The 25611-nt window shown below is 40.5% G+C and overlaps 1 non-coding gene across 1 annotated transcript; it reads left to right on the top strand.

Annotated features, from left to right (window-relative positions):
• Positions 1–20030: 20030 nt before the first annotated feature.
• LOC123646839 lies at positions 20031–20164 on the top strand. The gene has a single exon (XR_006738071.1). It is a non-coding gene; the product is annotated as a U4 spliceosomal RNA (small nuclear RNA).
• The last annotated feature ends 5447 nt before the right edge of the window (positions 20165–25611 follow it).

Genomic DNA, 25611 nt, shown 5'->3' with positions numbered 1-25611 from the left:
GTGAGAAGAGATAGTTTTGGTAGCATACACCTCCAGCCTGGGATTCAGAGTGTGATACATGGAACAAAGCCACCCCAGCCCCCTCACAGATAAGTAAGAGAGAAATAAATGTTTATTATTGTATGCTACTGTGATTCTGTAGCTGCTGGTTATGCAGAAGTAGCTGATTGATACAATACTGACTTAATAGCTGTGTAGCTTTGTAGCCTTAGTTTCTTCATCTACCCAAAGAGATTTAAATGTGCCCTCTCTCTCTGAATTGTAATGAAGATGAAGTAATATACTATACACAAAATTCTTGTTACACTGCCTGGCACAATGTAGGTACATGTTAAAATTTAATCAACATCCTCAGATTCCTCCCCTAGAGTTGATGGTCAACAATGACTTCCCATACACACTAGCATAGGTTCCAACAGTAATAATATCTTTGTCAAAAAAGGGTCACCCCTGCCAAAGAGAAGGAGTAGGTGTCCAGGTTGCTTTGCCAATTGCCTTCATCATTCAGAATTTTAACACAAGCTACAGCAAAGTAATTTCTTAGGTTTCTTGATAAACAACTAGAGCCAGAAAAGCCAGCAAATCCAGTTTCATCATTTCTTCATGGGACCCACTATCTTTAGAAATATAAGCCTATTTCAACAGTGCACTTTAGGATACCTTATGTCCCTTGAGAAATAACTGGCTTTTGTTTATGGCGAGCCTGAATGCAAGCACATGTGCACACGCTACATCATACATACTGCCCTTCATCATCCCAGGCTTTTGTTCATCAAAATAATAGCAAGTGGTGGCATAAAGCCATTCTCTGAGAAATAATTCATTACAAACAAAATCATCCAAATGCCAGTTCTTCTGCCCAGAATGACCTTCAATGGGATAGCTTCTGAAGACTCACCTGCAGCAGTCGGTGGCGGTAACACAACATTAACTCCAACAATGCTTATTGCCTCGCTGGGATGTCACTGGCTTTGGCTAATTCTTTTTATACCTTCACTTTTTGAAACTGACCTTTAATCCTTACAATCAGAATGCAAACCGTTCAACAGCTCAGGTGGCTTTCTTTGAGGCTGTAGTGATGAGCTGAATAACACCTTCCTAAATGCCCCCAGCTTTTTTGGTAAAGTGAGAAGGAAAAGTCTAAGCAAGGCTGTGGGGGTGCCTTTGAATAGGCCCGCGGCAGCTAGTCCACAGAAAAATATAATCAACTACAGAGGAAAAAAAAAGAAAAGGCATTTACAGGTACGAATCCCAGTCTGCAAAAACAGGATGAGTGATGAATCTTCATTTCTTTATCTTCTTAAATCCACACAGTGTGGCAAGAAATTTAGTCCAGTCAATATTGAGATTTAACCCAGGCTACGTTCTTAGGGTCTTATATAAGGCCAATACATCAGGAAGGCTCTCCCTGGTATGGGTCCATGCTGGGTACACCAGGATGCCCATTGTACCAGTGTTCATTCCCTTGAAGCAGTGGGTCTCAGTAGCTGTGCATACATGATGTCTGAGCGTCTTTGCCGAGGCTGGCACCCAGTGCCTGGGGACCAGCCTTCCAAAGCATATTGTAAGGATACTCCTCAGAGGCATAGCCTGCTCTGTGGTTGGCCACAAAGACGTCATGAGTCCCAGGCTCCTCTCATGTCACTCCTACAATTGTTTGTTAATCTGACCTCTGGTCTTTCTTTTATTGTCTCAGCAAAGTTTGCCCTCTCTTCTGCTAATTGTTCCCAAAGACCGGCCTCTCTCTTCTAGCTACCCTAAGGGTTCTTAGCACCTCTTTCAAAACGTTTTGACTTTTGAAAAGAAATGATAGAAAAGGAAAGCTCACACAGTAGGAATTGCCTTCATCTGAATTTCCCAAAAAGTAGAGCCTGAGGCACAGACTTGTGCAGATAATTTGCTAGGAAGTCACCATGCAGGGAGTTAGAGCAAGGGGCAGGGGGAGTGGAGCAGAGAAGGAGGGAGAACCAGTGTGAGCCCATTTTGAGCTGGCCAGCTCTGAGTGGTGACTGATCGCTCAGTCTCACTGGACCATCCTCTAAGAGGCTGAAAAACTTCCATCTCAGTACCATCCATCTTACTGGGGAGGAAGGAGGGGAAATATCCACCACTTCCCATGTCTCACTGATCAAAACTCATCCCATAAGGTTGCTGTGGTCCAAATGTTTGTGTTTTCTCAAAATTCATATGTTAAAACCTATTCCCTGATGTAATGGTTTTAGGTGGGACCTCTGGGAGGTGATTAGGTCATGAGGGCTCATAAGGGATTTGGCCTTATAAAGGAGATTCCGGGGAGTTGCCTTATCCCTTCTGCTATGTGAGGACATAGAAGGCATGATCTATGAACCAGACAGTGGGCCCTCGTCAGACACCAGATCTGCCAGCACCTTGATCTCGGACTTCCCAGCCTCTAGAACTATGAGAAATTAATTTCTATTGTTTATAAGCAACACGGTCTATGTTATTTTGTTATAATAGCTTGAGTGGATTAAGACTCAAGCTGTAATCCCTCCACAATTTCAGTTGTACATATCTAGGGGCCAAGCACAGTACTACACGGGTCCACACCTTGATGTCAGCCAAGAAGCCCTCAGGTGGAACCAAGAGGCTCTCAGGTAGCACCTATGTAAAGTTGGTTGGAGCCACACAGCTGGTCATCTCAGAGACGTCTGTAACCTGAAACAGATGAGACCAGGATCATACGAAGGGTCGCTGAAGAGGTGTGTGATATAGCAATGCGTGACTGTGTACTTAAAGGAACTGTGAATGAGGTTTTACTAAACATACTAGCATTGTTAAATATATACATATATTGTATAAATTATATACACAATATATAACATAATAATGTATATAAATATATGTAGAAGTATAATATATATACAATATATTTATTTATATTAAATATATATTACATTCCAAATCCAAATTATCATTGTCTCTATCAAGTTTGCCATTCATTCATTCACTCATGTATTTGTTGGGTTCCCAGGCTAGAAGTGACCAAAACACGTCAAGTCCCTGTCCAAGGATGATACTATTTGAAAAAATATTTGTGAAACTTTTTTTGCCTTAAAAGTCAGCACTGAATTCTTTTAATATCTTTAGCATCTCAAATCATTCTTTTTATGGACCGATTTGACTTTTTGGGATTACCAACAGCCAAAACATTCAGATCAAGAAATGGTCAATCTGAGTAATAAAGTTATTAATCAAAACAGAAATGTTAACATGCAAAAACAGACTCAATTTCTTATAGAGTATTCTAGAAAATGCAAAAATTAGTAGATCGAGAATGTACATTTTAAAAAGTAGAGTTTACTTACATTTTCTGAGACTTACCTCTTTTTAATGGGAGAGTATTACTTTGGAAGAGACAGCAAGATAAGTGCTAAGTTGCTTCTTCGTAATCTTCCCTCTTATTCTATGACATTTCAGGAAGATATGACAATCCTTAGAATGCTGACACTTTTCTCACTTAAGAATGATGATAGAAATAAAAGAGCTTTCTTCTCTTTGTGCAGAAAGTATACAAGCAACTCTATAGTCTCCTTCTTAAAATGGAGATCACTTGAATTGGAGACTCCAGATGAATGTTTATTATCTTTACAAAAAAAATTAACAGAGGTAATCCACCACTTATTCCACAAAAAACTATAAAATTTGACATGGAAAATCATATCAGCCTTAAAAATCATATCCTGTTTATATTATTTGTTCATCAATTGTTCTGTTTGTCTTTTCCACAAATATCAATATGTGCTTTAAACAATATATCTGAGAATCTCTAAAACTGCATGCTCCTATTCTACAAATGAGGAAGCTGAGGCCCAGAAAGAAGAAGAATCTTAGCCAAAGTCACTCCATTAATTATTGACTTGTGTAAGGGTTCAACTCCTGGTGCAGAAATTTTTCCTATATACAAACCCTCATAGAGGGGATATTAAAAGTAACTTAAATTCCTTTTACCTATTTCCTCCTTTGTCATACAAGGCCAGCTTATTATGCAAAGAAATTCAACTCAGCCTCAAAGTTTGCTTATGCTAATCATTTCATCGCTCAGCCAAACAAAAATCCATCTGGGTAACCAGGGCTCCTTCAAAAACAGCCATTGATCATACATTTTCACTTAGACATACTACTAGGGGCCTCAGCTCCCACCCTTATGCCACTGCCACCCCAACAGCTTCCAAATGTGGTTTTCTCCATCTCATTACACGTGACTATATGGATAAGTTAATATTTTTATATTAAAAATAGATTATACTCTTCCAGACCTTCATTCATCATTCATCCACTTATTCAAAAAATTTTAAGTAAGACCCTACTTAATGTGTCAGGCTTTGTTCTAATAAAAATATCATAAACATCTGAAGTCACAAAATATAGTTCTGCAACATTGTTTCAAATGGCTGCTTGATATTTCATTGTGTAATTTTACCAAAGTGTACCTGGTGAGTAATGATCCTGATGGTCTACCCTTCCATGGATCTATCCTTTGTCCTCTGCGAAGATAATGACATCTCCAAGCTTCTTGTCTGCTAGGACAAAGCGCTGTAGCCCCTTTTATCATATATCCTCTAACCTCATTTGATTAAATCTTAAAGAAGAATGTGCAACAACAACGAGCTCTCACCTTTTTCTAACTGATGGGGCAGAAGTGTTCATTATTTCTTCAGTCAGTCATTCAACCAGAATTCATCAAGTCCCTCTTTAGGACAAGTGAGGTGATGGAGCTAGCAATATAGAGAAAATAAAGCACGAACACTTTACTAAAAAGTGTCACAATCAGACGACAGACTTTTCCTGAAGTTAGGTGATTATTCTCCAGCTGAACCAGAGAAAGGACTGAGTCAGCTTGACCAATTTTTGATCCAAAATGTAACTCCAATTTGTATCTCTTATTCCTGCACAGGTCTTTCATTCAGTTTTAGGATTCGTATGTGTTATCCATGGTTACATAACAAAGTACCCCAAAATTTAGCAGCTTACAATGTCAAACACTTACTATCTCACGGTTCCTGTGGGTCAGACACTTGGAGTGGCTTAGCTGGTAGTTCAGGCTCAGAGTCTCTACAGCTGGGGCTGCATCATCTGAAGGATTGGCTGGGGCTGAACAACCCCCTTCCAAGAGGGCTCAGTCACGTGTCTGTTTGCAGGAAGTCTCATTCCTTTCTGGTTGTTGGCAGGAGACCTCCCTTCCTTGCCATGTGGACTTCTCCACAGGGCTGCTTGAGTGTCCTCATGTCATGGCGGCTGCCTTCCCCTTGAGTAAGTGATCTAAGAGAGAGAAAGGTGGAATCCATAAAGCCCTTTAAGACCTGGCCTTGGAACTACCATCACTTCTGCTCTATGCTGCTAGTCACCCAGACCAACCCCTGTACGATATGGGAGGGAACTACACGAGGGTGCGTGTACCAGGAGGCAGGGATCACTGGGACCCATCTTGGAGGCTGGCTTAGAATGTTTAGCAATTTAAAAATCTCTTGTAGCCTAAAAGTGCAGAAAAATTTTAATAATATATTTACTTTAGTAGAAGATTTCAATATGAAGATCACAGAATAATTAAAAAATGCTCCTAGTTTCATGAGAGATAATAGAATAAACACTAGAAAGAAGGAAAGGAGCTTTAAGATTATTTTTCTAGTCTCCTAATTTGATCTGTATTTCAGGGTACCCGATGCGGTGAATGAAACTTTAAAAAAAGAAATTGTATCAACCACTTCTCTGAATAGGGATAGAGACAGACTATTGCTTTAAAAAAGATTTTCTTTATTACAATAAAAGATTTCTGAGAGGTATACCTTGTTTCATAAATGTAAGGCAAGCAGGCACCCAAAGCCCTGGAGAAAACGTGTAATAGGACCACTTATTTTTTGTGTGTTCTCCTAAACTGCCTGTCCCAATATCCCTTCCTGTGCAGAGCTCTGGGGAGGGTGACACTCATACTGCCTAGAGATTCCAGGAACCTTCTGGGAAAAAGCTTTCAAAATTCTAATCCCTGTCCCCAAAAGTGAAGGAAACCTGTCTGGATAGACCAGATGATTCTGACAAAGACCCACAAGGAGAAAAGGCAATGAGGCTGTAGAAATGCATGGACCATGAGCGCAGGCCCTGGTCCCAGGTTGGCAAGAAGCAGTGTGGGCACCGAGTCTCTGTAGGCTGGCGGCACTGGACGTCACCTGCACAATGTAACGGACAGGGAACATGCAGTGCTCCGGGGGACTGGCACTTACCTTGGGAAAATAAATGAGGAGTGAATCTGCAGAGAACGCTGAGCAGTCCGTTGAGTGAGTCTAACCCTAGGGAGTAAAGTTGCCTCCTGTGGAGACAACCCACAGGTGTGTCCAGGCAAGCACCGCTGGGGCCCAACCACACGGGACCTGGGAAGTAAGGCAGAAAGCCGAGATAAGAGATAGCAAGAGACTGACTCTTATCAGAGCTTGGAGCTCTGGATCCAGTCATGCCTGAAGCCTAGGACTTATCCTCCTGAGTGAGTGTCTGAGGTGGTTTTCTTTCTTGGTTTTTTTTTTTTTTTTTCCTGCCTTTATGGAACCCAGGTCCACAGAATTGTATTAATCATAGTCCTTGGTTCATGACAGCTGTTAGTCTAAACACAAACCTTTTAAATTTATTTTAACAGTGTAATGAATACCCATAACTCTTTACCCCAACCAGGAATTATAACCTAATAGCAATGTTGAATGTGTCCTCCTCATTTTCCGATGCTGAAGTCCTAGCCCCTAGCGCCTCAGAGTGTGACCTTATTTAGAAATAGAATCATTACAGATATAATTAGTTAAGAAGAGGTCATTAGGGTGGGCAGTAATCCAATGTGACTGGTATCCTAATAAAAAGGGGAAATCTGAACACAGGGACAAACGCACAGAAGCAAAATGGCATAAGGAGACGCAGGGAGAAGACAGCCGTCTACAACTGAGGAGAGGCCTGGAAGAGATCCTGTCCTCACCGCCCTCACAGGAACCAACCTTGATTTTGGACTTCTGGCTTCCAGAATTGTGAGACCATAAATTTCTGTTGCTTAAGCCACCCAGTTTGTGGTGCTTTTCATGGCATCCCCAGAAAGCCAGTATGAGCAGTAATTTACATTTCCCAGCATGCTCCTCCCATCCCATCCCACCTTCCTGCCTGCCTTTTAGAGTTAACATGTGCTGAATTTTGCATTTATCATTATTTATCACTGACTTCCTTTAAGACTATTTTGTGTATAGATATACATGCACACACACTGTGTTATTTAAGTGTATTTGATTTTTGAATTCTATAAAAAGGGCAAAAGGGCATCATAATATATGTTATCTTCTGGGATTTGTTTTTTTTTTTTTTTTTGAGACAGAGTCTCACTTTGTTGCCCGGGCTAGAGGGGAGTGAGTGCCATAGCATCAGCCTAGATCACAGCAACCTCAGACTCCTTGGCTCAAGCAATCCTCCTGCCTCAGCCTCCTGAGTAGCTGGGACTACAGGCACTCATCACCATACCTGGCTAAATTTGTTTCTATTTCTAGTTACCTGGTTAATATTTTCTATTTTTAGTAGAGATAAGGTCTCACTCTTGTTCAGGCTGGTCTCGAACTCCTGACCTCAAGCGATCCTCCCACCTCAGCCTCCCAGAGTGCTAGGATTACAGGCATGAGCCACTGTGCCTGGCCAAAGGGACTTGCTTTTGTGATTCACAATTATTTACAAAGATTTATCTATATGTTGTGTGTGGCTGTAGTTTATTCATTTTACTGCTGATTAATATTCCACAATTTTGGAATATTGGTGAGGGTATGATGGTACCTAAATTTACTCATTAGGTGGCTTCAGAGAGTAGCAGAAAATGCAAAACCCTCCCAAACACACCTCTGAAAAGCTGTCCCATGGACTAACACCATGGAGTCCTATCCCAAAGCAATCCATTTCTGATGGCAGTTGTGGCAACTTCATGCTTAAGAAGTTGGGTTCTGTAGTTCTGTGGTTGGGTTTCTAATTTAAACCCCACAAGACAAAAGAAGCAACAGGGATTCCTGGAAAAAAGGGGGGGAACTTAAAGAATTACAGAAGACACTGTGGATAAGATAACCTAGTATCCCTTCCTTTCTCCCTTAGCTTACCTCCAAGGTAAAGCTCAACACTAGAATAAAATCCTGTAGTACCACAATGCACTCAACAATAACATAATCACAATCCAGGTCCCATTTAAGGGTTGAACTTCTTTTCGTCTTCAGAAGGGGTGTGTGGCTAGGAAGTGACTTTGAAACTTTCTCAGTTCAGTGGAGGATCAGCTGAATACAGTAACTGTTTCACTATTATTACATAATGATACATATGGACTAAAAAATATTATTTTTGTTGACTTTGAAGCAATACAACCCTGCATGTATGCAATTACATTTTTGGACCCCACTAAAGATATTATGGCACAGTTTCACTGTGCTTACTTTCCCACAAATTTAGGATTGGCCATGTGACACAGTTTGGACCAATCAGACCTGAGCATGAGTCTGTTAGGGAGGTTGGGAGAAAGTTTTGGGTTCTTCTCCTTAAAAAAAAAAAAAGGCATTAAAAAAGCATTCACAGCTGCTGCCACATTCTTCCTCCCTCACCCCTTTTATAGCAGCCTTGAAAGAGGATTTGCTGCCTATAGCTATGGTGGCCAACTCACTACCAAAGGCGAGCAGATAAGAAAACTGCAGAGGCAGCAGTCCTGACATAATCGAGCCACTGAACTAAAGCCAGCAGCTGCCTACCCCCAGAATTCACATTATGCAAGAAAAATAAACATTTATATATTTAAGTCACTGTTAGTCAGAGTTTCTGTTACTTGCGGCCAAAAACATTACTGATTAACACAGAGATGGACTAGATTTCCTGCTGCCGTGGGTGTAAAAGGGTCTGAGAACAGCATTTTGGAACTCTACTTGTGAAGGAGAAAATATTTGAATATTCAAGTCACTAAATGTAAAGTCAAACAACTCAACTACTTATAGATGGGTAAACTGAGGCTCAAGGAAGGAAAGTGATTGGCTGTGTGGTTTCATAAGCATGGCAGGGACAAGGCTCTGCAAAGAACAAATATGGTGCACATCTTTAAAATGCAACGGAGGCTGAGCATGGCAGATACAGACTTCTCCCAATTCCCAGCCCTATAACTTCAGTTGTTTTATTTTCAACTTAACTTTCAATTCACTAAACTTAGTTTTATGTCCATTTGCCTCCCACTTAGCCAAAAGCATCTCCCACAGCCAAAAGTTGTATATCAGTTTCATGACTCTTTCCTTTTATGAAACAGTACTGACATTCCTGGACCCACAACCCACAGCTGTTTCAGTTAAGTTAAATCTCAGGTTTTTGCAGAAAATTCTAAGTGTCAGTGATGGTTGGATGCTGTATGAGGTCTGAGTTCCCCGTACTTTCTTTTTCTTTTCTTTTCCAAATACCCTTCACCCCACAAGCAAGTTCATGCGATTCTGCAGAGTGTATTCTTGGAAGGTAATCTGCTGAGGAAGACAACCAAGAAATGGCACTCGGTAAAAAGTGATCTAATCACTAAAGGAACAAATCTGGAACACTTGGCTTTGACAGTAGGAGGAAAAAGTGTCATCCCTCTCCTCTCTGCATAGAATATAGCTTTATGTTTTTCTAATTAAGTTCCCATTGCATGGCCTGCACAAAGCTACATTCTTTGTCTCTTAACTCAGTCTCCAAAGTGCTGGAGAAAACTTTATGCTACTAAATTACCACAGCAAAAATAATGGGAATCATTAATAGCACTGATAACATAGACATTAAGGTTTAGATTACTGCTTTGGGACATTGTTTCTAATGAAACAATGGTGTGCTAAACTACAACCATTCACCACCTCACAAAAAACAAATTTCTTCATGTGGACACTGCCGTCGGTATCTGCATTGGAGGTAAAGTTGGCAATAATGAGTTATGCCTCTAGAATTTGGGAGTAATGAAATTGTATCAGAGCACAAAGTCCACACTAATGGATGAGTGCCAAAGGCACTTCAAAGGGAGAATGATTCCAAGCCAATGAGACTAAACTGTTTAGGAGACTAAGGATATTAAGAAATCCTCAGAAATGATGTCAACCAGGATAGAAGATGGTCTAGAATGGAAGTATAGACAAAAAGAGTTACAATGACAATTGTTGAATTGCCCAACTGTATTTGACCAGGGGAGAGAAGTCTTGTCAGGTGGATTTTCAATATTAATATTTTACTGGCATATTCCTGTCTAGAGATAAAGACATCAAATAATTTAGCCTGATGCCATTTAATGTTAAAATCATCTACCTGCCCTTTTTCTGATTCAACGCTCAAGCACCAAATTCTTGCTAATGGGGCTGCCCATGGAGAGCTTCAAATGGAGGGAAGATGTGCCAACATAAATATTTCAGTCCACAAGACAGGGATATTTCCAAATATAAATTAATAAAAAAAGGATTCTGATCTTCTGGTCTTACAAATCAATATTTACTACATTGGTTAAGATGAATCTGCCCCTGAAAATGCATCCACTTTTACTGGATGAAAACCCAGTTTTATAGGCCTGTGAGACTGAGAACTGGTCCTGCACTGTGGCAAACTCAACATGGTACCATCACTGTGTGAGGCATCCTCATGTGGCTGTGCCCAATCCTTGCCAGCTCTCTTTTAATTCGATCTTCAGTAGATATGGAGTGAGAGAACCAAGTTCATGGAGAGGGATTCTAGAGCTCTTGTATTTCCAGCTTACATCTTGCAAGATGCTATCATTCTTGTCACGAAAGGCAAGCTCTCATATCAGAAGGACACATTTGCAAATGTTATGCTTAGACTAGAGCTTGAATGAGCATCTATCTCATCTTCTTGCTTTAAGTTAAATAATCAGCCTGTTTTCTTCTAATCCCTACAGAAAGGAAAGATGTCTATCAAGAACTCCATGAAGGCAGATGCCATTTTTTTCATTTTAATTTTAAGTGGCAAAATCAGAAGACGTTTATGGAAGTACAGAAGTAGCAGCTTGAGATTCTTTGGCTGAAGCCACCTATCCCACCTTAAACTGCCAAAAATAGAGGATAGGTAAACATTTGAAAATGGATTATTTATTGCTCAGGCACTGAGGGATGGGAAACAACAGTGAAAGAGGCGAGGTGGTATGGAGCTAGGGCTGCAGTCAAGGTCAGGGAGTTATATGCCTGAGATGAGTTCCGGTGCAGTGATTACAGGGGAGCATAACTCCCAGCACATCACTTCACCTTATTCCCTTCTTCTGTCAAAGGACAACACTCAATTCTATGAGATCTAAAGTCCCTTCCTGTGCTGACATTCTGTGATATCAGGAGAAAAGGGAGGAAAATGCTGCACTTGGCTTTGGCCCTTTCTGCAACACAATTCCTCAAACCCCCAGGAACTTTGCAAATGAGTACTGAGGTGGTTGAACATCTGATTGGCCCTGACCTCCCTAATTAATATCCAGCCTTTCTTTCCTGCCAAAGTAATGTTTTCACTCCCATTGCAAAATTTGTGGGTAGGGAAGGTGATGACTAATTTGTATCATTTGGGAACTGCAAATCTTTTCACCTGACACTTGCTGAGGGAGTCTCACCTCTAGCCGAAGATGTCTGCAGGGTTGTCATTCTCAGATGTTGCTATTTATGCAGGTCACCCACTGAGGACTCAGAGACTTCAACTGACTGCATGATCACTAAACAGCAAGGATCTATCGATGCTGATGACAGCTAGGAAAGGACCTGAAACAACAGCAGAGGTGCTATGAAAGGGAAACACAATGGAGATGTATGGTGAATGTAGGAGGTTAGGGTGGACCAAGAAGGTTCAACGGGGATCTGGAGCAGAGATTCTTCACTGACAGGACCTGTGGAGCTAAGTACCTATTCCCCGAGTTGCCCCTGTGGGGTTCACCTGCAAAGCTAATAGCAACATTTTCTATAGCAATCTTGTTATAAGAAACACACCAACCCCAAATAGCAGATGTGACACCCAAGCAAGCTTTGTTGGCAAAGAAATACCCACCATTTACTAACTTACCTTGCTCCATGTAGACAAATGAAAAATTAAACCAAGTCCAAGAATCAGCTAATCTTTGAGTAGAAACACACATAGGAATTCTTTCTCTTCCCAGCACTTAGAAGATAAAAAAGGGTATTGAAAAGGTGGCCGTGTATGGGACAGGCATGACCCAGAAATACAATGAACTTGATGGAGACAAATGCTGCTCTGAATTTAAAGAGTGACACCACATGATGATGTGCTTAAAGATACACAAACATATATGCATACACATGTGTATATGAAGAGGATAATGTGCTTAAAGAACAAGGAATTTTTCTAGCATGGAAAGAAAGAAATTCTCAGCGTGAAAAGCAAACGAGGCTACAGCAGGAGTCCCTTGCAGAAACAAAGCTGTTATTCTCACAGGGGTCAGATAATAGGTACAACCACCTACTATTAATATATTTTAAGTCAAAAATGACTAAGATTATTGGAGTTTTGGGGGGATAATGCAAGCAAGCATTCGATGGGCCATCTGGTCAGTGGATGCCTTCTGGCCCAAGCTGACTGCACCTAAGTTGATGGGAAATCCTTTTATAGACTTTGCTGCTGCTCCATGTCATGTCGTTCAAGGACCTGCAATGGCAAAAGCATAATATTATGGAATGAGACATAATGATGACCTACAGATTGAAGGGGGGTGGCTTCCATTTTGGAATGGATGTTTACTCCCCACAATATTTAAAGTGAATGTGGCAGATGGAAGACAAGGAAATAGGTTCCTTGCCTGCAGGATTCAATGAATGGACAAAGCTGCTCTGCCAACAGGCTGAATGACTCCAGATCACTTGGCAAGCCTCTACCAGAATAATCTATAAAAGGACATAAAAAATAATAGAGTGCGGATTTTAATTTTGGGGAAAATTTTATGTCTAACGAACCTGAAAAAATGATAAGTGACTGGGTTGTGGACATCAGCCCTTTTCAGTATTTTATACAAGCATCACTTTTTTAAAAAATACACAATTAAACCTTATTAATGTTTTCTACCCAGGCACTTTAGAGGGGGAAATGTTTCCTTCTGTCACCCTGAATGTCAAGAAAGAAAACTTCTCTCAAGATACTTTGTTTGTTTTAATTACGGCGATGTCAGTATATGAACTTGCTCGTTTTAAAGTACATACTGGGCTTTATCTATCTCAATTACATGGTATGAATCACTAAAATGCTTACTTGGATTTTTTCTAATTTAATAAATTGACAACTCTGGAACCTAGTACTCTCAGAGGTCTATCATAAATATCTGCTACTTTAACTATATAATCTTCTTGCATGCCCATGATTAAAACACTGTATTTTGAATGTCTATCTCTAACTGTGATCCTCTGGGAAGAAAAAAGACATAAGGAATGTAAAGGCACATTCAGAAGTCTGTTTCTAGGAGGAATGCATTCCATTCTTCAAAGATACTCAGTATTTTACAGCCGGAAGCATCTCAAAGTATCTAATCCAACTCCTCCATTTTACAGATGAAGATTAAGCTGGGTTATGAGATTCATAAATAGGAACATCATCAGGCCACTCTCCTTCCCTGATGCAGTGGATTCTTTAAAAAAGGTCTTTTATCAAAGTAAGATTTAAACATTAAAGTAGTATAGAAGTGTTAATAATAAAAAACAGTAGTTCCAACATTCCACCCCTGCGCAACCCTAATTCTGCTACTTAGGAGATCATTGCCCTAAATACTTAACTCTAAATAACATGACAATAACTGTATGCCTTGATTTCAGAAATCCATTTATTGACTCCTCACTAAGAAAGATAAGGATTTAGTTCACTTTAACTACCCTTTTGTTCTTCAAAATTTTATAGTATTGTACTATTATTACTTCTAATAGTAGTTTTTAGTATTAAATAATATTTTCAGAATACCTTGTATTTTATTTCATTGTATTCTAGTTATTCTTGACTCTTTACTCGTAAGATGACAATGTCTCTGCCTAATTCTTCTCTGTCCTCCCAAACCTCAATTCCTGTCCTCGGGTCCTTACGTTTATGTTATATTCTAAAATCATAATTATATATGGGCCTTTCTTGTTCTTAATGGGTTGATTTTTAGAGATGAAATGAACAAGTAATAGTGTTTATTTGCTCACAAAGAGTCAAGTACGTTCTAGTATTACATTTGCTTTCTATGCACATGTAAGGAGATGGCCACTGTACCGTACAAAGAGGAATGATCCTAGAATCAAGGTCAAATTGAATCTCTTATACGTGCATCAGGGTCTCAAAATCATGCCACATTTTAGTTTGCTTCATATTTTGACCATTATTTTCCTATATAGATTTTTGTTTTTCCTGGAGTTGGTAATCATATTTTCTTTTTCAAGAGAAGAATTGGATGACTTCTTTATTATATTCCTTAGACTTGACTTTCTAGTGCTTAGAGATTATTTTATTTTTCTTCTTGAAGATATTCTTGGGGCTCATTGCCTTCCTATATAAAATAGATCAATTGCTTTTCAAGGTCTACTGAAATGTGTCTCAGCCTGTGATTTCACTTCACTGGATTCCATATCATTCTGTGCACAGTCAAGAAAACAGAAACCACTCTAGGTAATTAAAGCAGGGAAGGATTTAATACAGATAATTTATTACAAAAGTATTGAAAGGAGTTGAGGAGCAAAAGGTGGTAGGTGGTATCACCCAGGGACAATAACTGCAGTGAGCCACCACCACCCTTGCAGAAATGCGTGAGCCCACCCACCCCTTCCCCACACAGAAGCACAGCAGCCTTCAACCTGCTTGATGCTACAGGGACACGTGCTCCCAGGGATGCTGCTAGAAGTCCTGCCAATGTGGCTGGTACAGTTGTGCTAAAGCTACTGAAGCCACTGCCAAAATCAGGTCTTCTACTTCCTTCTACCTTCTAATTTCATTCTAAATCCTCCCTCTGGATGAAACAAACCAGAATCCAGCTGGCAATGGGGTCTCAGAAAGGTAGTTTTCAGGCTGCCAGCCCCAGTAGTCAGAGAAGAGTACAAGATCAGTGTGGGGGCTGAGCACCAACAGAAAATATGTGGACTAGACTCTTAAATTAGTTCCACTATTTTTTTTTTACTTATATCTTCCTCTTTTTTTCTTTTCTTTTTTGATTGGATTTAAGAACTTCTAATTCCTCAACTAATTCCTCAGAAAGTATGCCTGGAAGGTAAACATTGTGAGTCTTTGCATGTTTGTATTTTATCCTCACATTTGATTGATAGTTTGGCTAAGTACAGAATTGTAGGTTCAAAATTATTTCCACTTAAAATTGGAAGGCATGACTCTGTTGTCTTCTAGAAACACTTCTTGACAAGTCTGTTACCAGTCTGGTTGTCATTCCAGGGTTAACTGTTTTCCTCTCTGAAAAAAAATTAAAAAAAAAAATCTCTCAAAACCAATTCTTCCTCAAACCATATCTTCAGTGCACTCAATTCTTCCTCAAATCATGTCTTAAGTGTACTCAGTTCTCTCACCCTAGAGTGATCTGCCACCACCCTGGGACAGACCCACTAAATCCCTCAGTTGGTTTATTGCAATAGCTTCCTAAATCCCCTCTTTTTCCACTCCTGGTCCTACCTCTCAAGAATATATTTCCACAGAGGAGCCAAAGTTATTTTTATTTAAATGTTGGTCAGCGAATGTCATCCTCCTAAATTAAAATGATTCAGTGGCTGTATCAAATAGCTTTTGCTGCACAACAAACAAATCACCCCAAACTCAGTGGCCTGAAAGAACAAATATTTCTCACAATTTTGTGGGCCAATGGGAAGTTCTTCTGGACTGGTTGAGTTTTTTTGGACCTGAGTGGTCTAAGATGGTCTTACTCACATGTCTGGCAGTTGGCAGACCAGTTGGTCTGAGAGGGCAGTGGTGGCATCTAAGTTGAAGTGACTCATCATTGCTCCCAGAGGCACTAAGTCCTCTAGTAAGGAGTCTGTCTTCACATGACAGTCTCAGGGTTCCCAAGGCATATAAAGAGAACAAGCCCCAAAGTACAAGTGCTCTGCTGGCATCACATTTACTAATGTCCCATCAGCTATAGCAAGTCACCTGGACAAAGTTTCGCTGGTTAAAGAAATACACAATTATGGTTCATGCAGATCTAAGAAATGATGTGGAAATCAAATGCAGTAAAACATCATTCTATCAATGATGGATACCTCATTTACTAGAGATTTTTTCCAGACAATTCTAGTCTTCATTTACTTCAATAACCCATCATTATGTGTCTACTATGTGCCAAGTGCTAAAGATATAAACATGGCTAAGACATGGTCTCTGAATTTATGAGGCCCCTGGGTGAGGCAGTCATACACAAGTAATCTGTGATTAAGATAATTGAAGGAATCTACCTGAATTGAGAAAGACACAAACGTGCAAATTGAAAGAGCTCACCACATCACATTTTAGGAAAATCCGTGAATCCACACTTAGACAAACTCTGGTAAAATTTTTGAATTTCAGATATGAAGGAAAAAAAATACCTTTAAGTATAAGAAAAATTAAAGGCAGGAATCATCAAAGGAGAAAGATACCAGGCTTACCTCACATTTCTTTGAAACATTATATGCAAGAATTCATAAGAGTAGAATCAATAGTTTTGAAAAGGTGGTGTCCTAAGAATTTTTTCCCAAATTATTTCTGTCTTTAAAGAGAATATGTCCTCAGATTTACAAGGGCCTTCCTTTGAAAAAAAATTATTTGTGTACACACTCTAGTTAATGGAAAAATGAATTCATATTAGGAATTCTAGAATGAAGAATTGGAGTTATAAAAAGGCTTGAAGGTCATACTTTCCTGTTTAGCCTATAAACTCAAGAATCCAGTTTATGATAATGATATATAAATATCTGATATTTATGTATTGTCAGGTGGATACTATAGCCTAGGACAAGGGTTGGCCCTGGAGTCAGCTATTCTCCTTTTTCAGCTATTCTTTATGTCTTTTTTCTGCTTTTTTCCAAGAAGGAAAAAAAAGGAAAGAAAAAGAAATATTTTCATAAACCATATTCTTCCCTCCATCCTTCAGAGGGCATATCCTCGCATGTTTGAAGTATGCTTAAAACAACTGGTATAACCTGCCCAAAATGGCTAAACTATTTACATAATTTAGACAATGCTGAGATGATTAATTAACAAGTTTTCCCTTGTTACACTAAAGTAGAATTGCATTCATTCATTTATTAATCCATCCATTCATGTATCAATTTATTCAACAGATATTAAGTTCCTCTCTTTGCCAGGCTCTATTACACAGTGAAATCGTAAAAGTAACAGAGAATCATTTGCTTCATAAGATTTGAGCATATGAATAGGATAAAAAAAAATCTTAAAGTCCATTTTTATTGCTAATGATTTTAAGCAACTATAGAGTTTATAGTTTTAAACACCTGTTGAATAACCTGTGCAATTAGAGATTTTGATTGGTAAATATTTTCTGTCATCAAAACTCTCTTTATAATATCTTCTACCTAAGACCTATGAATGTTCTTTTGCAAAAATAAATGCATATAAAAAATGGCACTAAAATATTAAAAGTGGTTACCTCTGGGAAGTAGAAAAACAGGTGGTTTTTTCCTTCTTTTACTTTCTGAATTTACTGAATTATCTATAATTAGCACATATTTTTATAATAGTATATCAGTGGAGGTAACTGTAGTTCCCGTATAGGAGAACAAAGTCAGTGGCTTGTCACAACAAAAGTTGTTTATTGCTCATATCACAGTCCACTGAGGTTGTTCTTGATTGGGTACCTTTCCTTCAAGTGTGATTCAGGAACTGAGAGCTCTGCAATCTTCAACAAGTCACTCCCAAGTTTTCCTTGGGAGTTGTGCCCATTCCTGAATTCCAGGAGAAAAGATGTCCCCCTGGAACATGGGTCATGCCTGGAAGTCACGCACACCACTTGTGCCCGTGTCCCCATTGGCCAAATCTTTATCACTTGGCTGCAAGGAAAGCTGGAAAACAGTCTGGTTGTGTGTCCAGTGTGAAGAAAAACAAGTGCTAGTGAACACATCCAAGGTCTTGACCATAATCTGCTCTTCTGCTCACTAAACAACCATTTACTCTCATTCCCACAGATAGAACACACTTGCTCTTCCCCAGAGACAACTGGCAGAGACCATTCAAAGTCCCAACCAACCGCTGCACCCATCTCAAAGCTCTGAATCTCCGGAATATGCATAGCCCATACCATCTGTCCAGGTGTGACTTCTTGTGGTCCAGCAGCTTCTAAATTAAAAAGACAAATTATGTGCCTCTGCCTCTCACCCCAACACGTCCACTCAGTGGGCCAGGGAGAGGATAACAGCAACAAATACTCCCAAGCAGACAGCAGATGAATGGAGACACACCACAGACTGATGTCTGGTGACAACACAATCCTGCCAGTGCCTGGCAGGGAGGGTCAGTCCTTGCTTCTTCTCCCTAGAGAAAACTCTCCTTGGAGGCTATACAGTTTTCACAACACACTTCCAGCTGGTACAAATTTGGGGGCCCAAAGGTTGTTTTAAGCCTCAAATAATTAGAGTTTTTTTTTTTTTTTCCAATTCAGACTTGTGGTTTTGTTGGCAATCACCATGCCCTGAAAGACATAGTCAACTTCTGATATATTTGCTTCCATTCAGTTTGATGTACCAGTATCCAGACCCAAAGTTATTTCCTAAACATGATTTTCAGACTTAAAGTATTTGTTTTATCACCACCCCCCATGCCTCTCTTACATCAATGGTGACTTTCTTGAAGCTATCCAAGGATTATGGTAGGAGTGAGAAGGCCATGCCTTCCATCTGGTGCGTGCCACAAGACTGAATCCTATTGGGCCTTTGTTGCACGAATTCATTCCTTGCTTATCTCTTACTATTCAAGGCCTAAAGCAGACAACTTTTCCAATCTCTTGGTGCCCCAGGTTTCTGGACTCTCTAATCCCTTTAATCCTGCTTACAAACTGGTCAGTTCCATTCTGAGGTTATCTCTTCTTAAAAAATTATTATTACTGTAGTTAAATATTCATAACTTAAAATTTACCATCTTATTCACTTTTAAACATATAGTTCAGTGGCCTTAAGTACATTCACAGTGCTGTGCAGCCGTCACCCACTATCCACCCACAGAACTCTTTCCATCAACCCAAACTGGAATTCTGTGCTCATTAAACAATGATTCCCCATTTTCCCCTCCCTTTAACCCCTGGCAGCCACTGTGCTACCTTCTGTCTCTAAGAATTTGACTACTTTAGGTACCGCATATAAGTGGATAATAATACAGTGTTTGTCCTTTTATTTCTGGCCTATTTCACTTAGCATAATGTCTTTAAGTTTCATCCATGTTGTAGCATGTATCAGAATGTTTTTCCTTTTAAAGGCTGAATAATATTTCACTGTATGCATATACCACTTTTTGTTTATAAATTCATCCGTGGTTATCTTTTTTTAGCAATAATTTGCAAAAGTCAACATACTCCATTACTCTGATTTCTACCAGTCACTTCCCCCAGAGCCACAGTGTCAATAACACATTCTCTATCTTCCTGGCCATCATACACAACAGTTTTATCAACAGTTTTATCACTGTATAATATGTGGGGCTTTTTTTTTTTTCCAGACAGATTCTCACCTATCACCCAGGCTAGAGTGCCGTGGTGTCAGCCTAGCTTGCAACCTCAAACTCCCAGGCTCAAGCAATCCTCCTGCCTCAGCCTCTAGAGTAGCTGGGACTACAGGCACACACCACCATGCCTGGCTAACTTTTTTCTATTTTTAGTAGAGACAGGGTCTCACTCTTGCTCAGGTTGGTCTCAAACTCCTAACCTCAAGGGATCCTCCCGCCTCAGCCTCCCAGAGTGCTAGGATTACAGGCATGAGCCACTCTGCCCGGCCTTTTTCAGGTTTCAACATCAGTTTTCTCACTGCTGCTCCTTGACTTTTACATCAATGTCCCACATTTTAAATTTTATTATGAATTAGCATCCCACTTACAGCTATTTGCAGTGGTAGTATCATAGCCAATGAGGTTTATCTGAGGTGTGATTATTGCTAATCACAATGATAGCAATGATGAATGATACCCTTTATTTTTTAAGATAACTCCAGGAGTTGTAATGGATAAATCCTAAAATATCAATGGCTGTTTAGATTGTGGTCCCCAAAGAGCAGAAGCTGTCAAGGACAAGAGAGAGCACTGGTGGTTCATTTGGGAAGTGATCCCAGGAGACAAGAATGAAAGAACGAGGAGACAGAGACAGGGAAGAGGAAGACGCAACATAAAATTGTGTGAGGTCGCTGCTGTAGGTTCAACTCTGCAGGGATTCCTGAGAAGTATGCAGAATGCCTTCCAGAATTATGTACCTGAAGGGGGAAGATTGGAGCATTTATCCACTTTCTCCTGTCCCCACTGGTTGAAGGTTGTCCCTGGGATGTTGATTCTTTTGCTTGTCCGTGATACATTTGGTCGTGAGCAGGCCAAGCAGATTCCTGCAGGGGTAGAGAAGACCCCAGTGCAAAATGGAGGGGATTCTCTGTGCATATTTGAGGTGAGATACTGTCAACACAAAATCTGTCCAAGGTATTACAGAACTCTTCACCTCAGCTGCAGCTGAAATAAGAGGTAGGCCGATGGGATGCAAGAATGTGACATATGGTACAAGAAGTGTCTGCCACCATAAATTTAGTGCTCACTAATGTCACAGTCAAATGCGTGTGTCCCTCCACACAGCAGGACCCAAGTTATCTGCCATCTTATGGCTCTGCCATCTTTACCACATGATTGCCAAAGTCATCATGGTTTTTTTTTTTTAATTCAACTGAGACAGGAAGGAAAAGGACCATAAGGGATTGTCCATGGGAAGTGTTTATGATCTAGAGCTAGAATGGGCCTGTATCTTTCCCACTCACAACCCACTGGCCAGAACTTGGGCCCATGACTAGATGTCACTGCAAGGGAGGCTGGGAAATGTCATCTATTCTGTGTGTGGAGAGTGGGGTGAGGGACAGAGGAAATAGCTTTGGGGGAACACAAAGCAGTTTCTAACATAGATGTTAAGATTGCATTTTTTAAATAAAGAACAAGATGGAAGGCAATATATATATTAAACGTTTTAAATCTAAACATACCCTTTGACCTAAAAATTCCACTTCTAGAAGCCTTCTCTGGTGGGTATTCTCCCTGAGGTCTTCCAGATCCATCCCCCACCCTTCTTCCTCCCTGCACTTTGGGCTCCCTGGTCCTCTGACTTCTGGCTGAGCTGGGCCAGTGGAAGGCACCAGCAGGATCAGGGGACTGGAGAAGGGGGGAGTATACAGTTCCCTGGCTCCCCCAGCGAGGCCTGGATATGGCAATGGCTGGAGTCTGCTAGCACAGATGGAAGCTCTATTGGGAGGCCATCGCCTGCAGCGACAGTGGAGGCCACAGCTTGGTCTCCACTTCCCTCTTGGTTCCCAGCACTGCACCCTCTCTCTGCTGCTTTGGCCCGCTGGTCTCCCGTAATGCAGCCTATGTGTTTGTAAACAGTCCTCAGTTACCCCATTTGGGTGTGTTTTCTGTTTCCTGCATGAACCCTAACTAATATACCACCCTGGAGAAATAATCAGAATCGGGTGAAACTAACACACAAAGATGTTCAGGATAGCAGTATTTAGAACAGCAAAAACTCTGAAACTAAGAGGATAATTATTGGGAATAATTAAACACATTACACTGAATCCATGATAGAAAAAAGTACACTAATACGTGAGTGTTCGCTTGTCTCTTTCTGTCTCTTACCCCAATAACCCTGCCTGTAACCCAGGAAAAGTCTGGTCAAGTCTCTCCCTTGACCGTCCTGCCCTCACACATGCTTCTCAGGATGAATTGGCTGAGTTGAAGGGGCAGGGGCAAGGTTACAACTAGAGGATTGAAAGAAATAGCTTGATTTACACTGAAAACAGACAAGTGTGCCTGGAAAAAGAGAAAATATTATGTTATTAAGGGGAATATGAAGACCAAAAAAGGGGGAAAGAAGATGTGAGGAGGTAAATGGGTATAGCAGAATGTTGCCCTAGGTATTTCTTTTTGCAAACTCACCCCTCCAAGGAAACTTAGAATAAGTACTTGCATGATTTACAGTACACTCCCTGAAACTTCTGAGAAGGGATTCCCGTTGCTTTGACTTTGACTGAGTCCTCGCTATGTCCGACTGTGCTGAGTGAGCTACCTGCGTTGTTTCATTCAATGCTCTTCCAGCCCTCTCCACAGTCAAGACGAGGAAACTGAAACACAGAAAGGCTGGCTGTTTTTTTATGTCCCACTGCTCAGATGACACATTCATGTGATAAAATATCATATAGAAATTGTGGTTTAAGAATTTTAAAATCATTTTCAGATGGAGTTTTGTCTTTTTAAATTATGTTTTATTTCCTACTTGTAAATCTAAAATACCTAAAAATCTGTGTAGAGGAAAGAAAAGAGAAAGAGAGAGAGAAAGAATGGAAGGGAATAAAATCAATAGATGTAGCATTTATGCAACAAATATTTATTGAGCTGGGGATAGAGCAGTGAACAAAACAAAGTCCCTGCATGTTCAGCACCAGCTTTCTAGTAGGAGAGAGACAGACAATTGGACAAAAAGTAAAAGGTAATGAGATGATACACCTGAAGCACAGGGGTTGTAGGTGAAGGGAGCTATTTAGACAGATATTCGAGGAGGCACCTCTGCGGAGTGACATTTGAACAGAGACCTGGGGACGCCGGGTTGGGGAGATGAACGTAGCAGTTCAGCAAAGAAACCAGCAAATCCAAGACCCAGGCAGGAGCACATGAGACTTACTTTGATGAGCACAAGAAGCCACACTTAGTGCAGCTCGATGAGCGAGCAGAAGTGCAGATCCTCTGTGGCCACAAGGACAGCAGGGGTCACCTTGGCCTTGTATTATATTCCAAACATAATGGGGTATCACTGGGTGGTGTTGAATGGGGGAGTGGCATGATCTGATTCACATTGTAAATAGCGCCCTTCATCTATTATTAGGAGAATATTGGAAACCTCTTAGTTACAAATTTTGGGGTATTTTTGTTTTGTTTTTTTGTTTCCACAATAAGCATATTTTAGTTTTACCAGCATAAAATAAAACATAAAAAGACCAAAGGGCAACTATATTAATTATTTATTGCTGCATAACAAATCACCCCAAACTCAGCAGCTGAAAAACACAAACATTTATTAACACACAGTTTCTGTGGCTCAGAAATGCAGAAGTGGCTTAACTGAGTGGCCGTGGCTCAGGGTCTCACAGAAGGCTGCAGTCAGGGTGGCAGATGGGGCTGCAGGCATCTCGGGGCTCCACTGGGGGAACCCCTGCTTCTGAGCTCTCTTGGGTGGCTGTTGGCTGGAGGTAGCAGTTCTTTGCCAAATGGGCAACTTCTCTCCCCCAGAGTGAGAGTATCTAAGAGGGAAAAAGAATGAGAGTCCCTAAACTACAAGCCACAGTCTTTTTATAACCTGAACTTGGAAGTGACATCCCATCACTTCTGCCGTATTTCATTCTTTGGGCATCACTAGACATAGTCCATGCTCAAGGGGAGGAATTGCTCAAGGCCATGCACACAAGGCAGTAGGGAACATTGGGGCACTTCTTGAAGATGCTACCACAGCAGTCATTTCCCATGCCCTTTAATTTACAGAAGCAGAAACAATTTGAATATAAACCCAGTCTTACCCCCTGCCTTCAGACCCTCCTCACAAGATGGTTGTGATGATGCCTCTGAAAGGGCTTTGAAAACTGCCCAGCACAGACAACTGTACAGGCTTCTTTTGCTTTTCTCATTGACCCATTCCCTTGGTCCTATTCCAGATCTGGCCTGTGTTCTTCTTCATCCCCTATATTAAGGATGTATTTTTCATACATAGGTTATACCTTTTTTTTTTTTATTTTACTAGAATGAAAACCTTCCAGTCTGAACAGAAACAGAGAGGCAGAACAGGGTGCCAGCTCCTCCAGATTCAAGGAGAACTTTTTTAACTGTTTCCCTCGTAGTCTCAGACATTCTGATAAACCCAATCCCAAAAGACCCACACATCCAGCAGAGGCAAGGCCAACAGGATGCATGTGTTAGGGGAGGGCAATGAGGAGCAGGATGTTATAAATATTTACATTTCATAGTTGTCTTATCTTGTTCCATAGTTATTCAAATTTGATTATAAACTCTTTGAAGGCAGAGACCGTATTAGTCTCTTAAGCTCTGTACTCAGGCCCCACCATTAAATAATTTCCCAGAGAAAATTCTCCTCTATTGGAGGCAACTCAGTTTTAAAAAACAGCAGCAACAAAAACAACCTTAAATTCAAACTTACCTAAATTGTATCATGCCATTCCACAAAGAACATTCCTCAGAACCCAGCTTTCATCTCAAGATGTGATGCTCTGACTCTGGGAAATTTTATAAATCCTCCTACTTTCCTTTTGCACCCTTGGCTTTCCTTTCTTGACCCTTGTCCCACCCCCAAGTGACTTCTCCTTCATTTTCAGCATCCTCTGCAAGTATTTCAAGTACTCCTGTGTCTATTTTTTACCTGATTTCTCTGAGACAGAAATTAAGTCATACTTTTCATGCTACTTTAGCCAAGTATTTGCACAGACACCATTTCTCCTTTTGTCTAATTGCAGTCTGGAAGGCTTTTTCCACCAGTTAGAGGAATTCTTAGATAGCCAGCAGGTGGCCATAGGGCATAGGGAGTGGGAAAGAAAGGAAGCTCCTGAAATCACAGATCAACTTGTTTGAGCCTAAAATTAAGAAAGATTCAGTCTCTTTAGGGTGAATGAATTAGGAGAGAGGTGTCAGAACGTACTGCCCATTATCCGAGCTGCTTATGAATACATTAGCATTAATTAATACATACATGAATATGTTTTACATTAATTTGTGTTGTTGAAATATATGTGTACTGCCCATCTGCCTAAGGGCATGCAGGAAATGTTCCCAGAATTCTCTCAGCAGCCGTGAACTACACAGTTCGCCCCTATGTTCTCTGTCCATGTTTGGACAAGGGATGTTTCAGCTATTCAAACAATTAGGTAAAGACTTGTTTACAGGGAAAAAGGCTAAGACAGGAAAACGATGGTGACGGCAGCTGTTCTATTTAAATCAGGAGTGAATGATCTATGTTAAATGTTCGGTGCCTACTCTATGCCAGGTGTTTTACAATAATGACCTTCTTTAATGAAGCCGGACGGGAGAAGAAGCTACAGTTTATTGATTGTTTATGTAGTCTCAGGTACTTGACACACATGATTTCATTTAGCCTCTGCAATGGCTCCCAAGGTAAGTACCTGAGACCCATCCGACAGAGGGGAAACAAAAGGTCCAGAGAACTTAGTATGTCCAAAGTCACAGAACCAGGATGTGTGTTCAGACATGTTTCACTCCAGAAACTCTGCCTTCGGAGAATACGTATCAGCTTTTACGTGAAGATACCCTGAGGTCGAAAAGGCCAAGTCCTCAGAAGGCCTTTCCAAAAGTGAGAGGAGGAGGAAAAGTAAGCAGAGGCTGGGGAGAAGGAAGGAAAGGAGACAAAGGGAAGAGGCT

Source organism: Lemur catta, chromosome 10 (assembly GCF_020740605.2).
Source record: "Lemur catta isolate mLemCat1 chromosome 10, mLemCat1.pri, whole genome shotgun sequence".
Taxonomy (NCBI): domain Eukaryota; kingdom Metazoa; phylum Chordata; class Mammalia; order Primates; family Lemuridae; genus Lemur; species Lemur catta.
The sequence above is the reverse complement of the archived record's forward strand: the minus strand, read 5'-3'. Positions and strand labels throughout refer to the sequence as shown.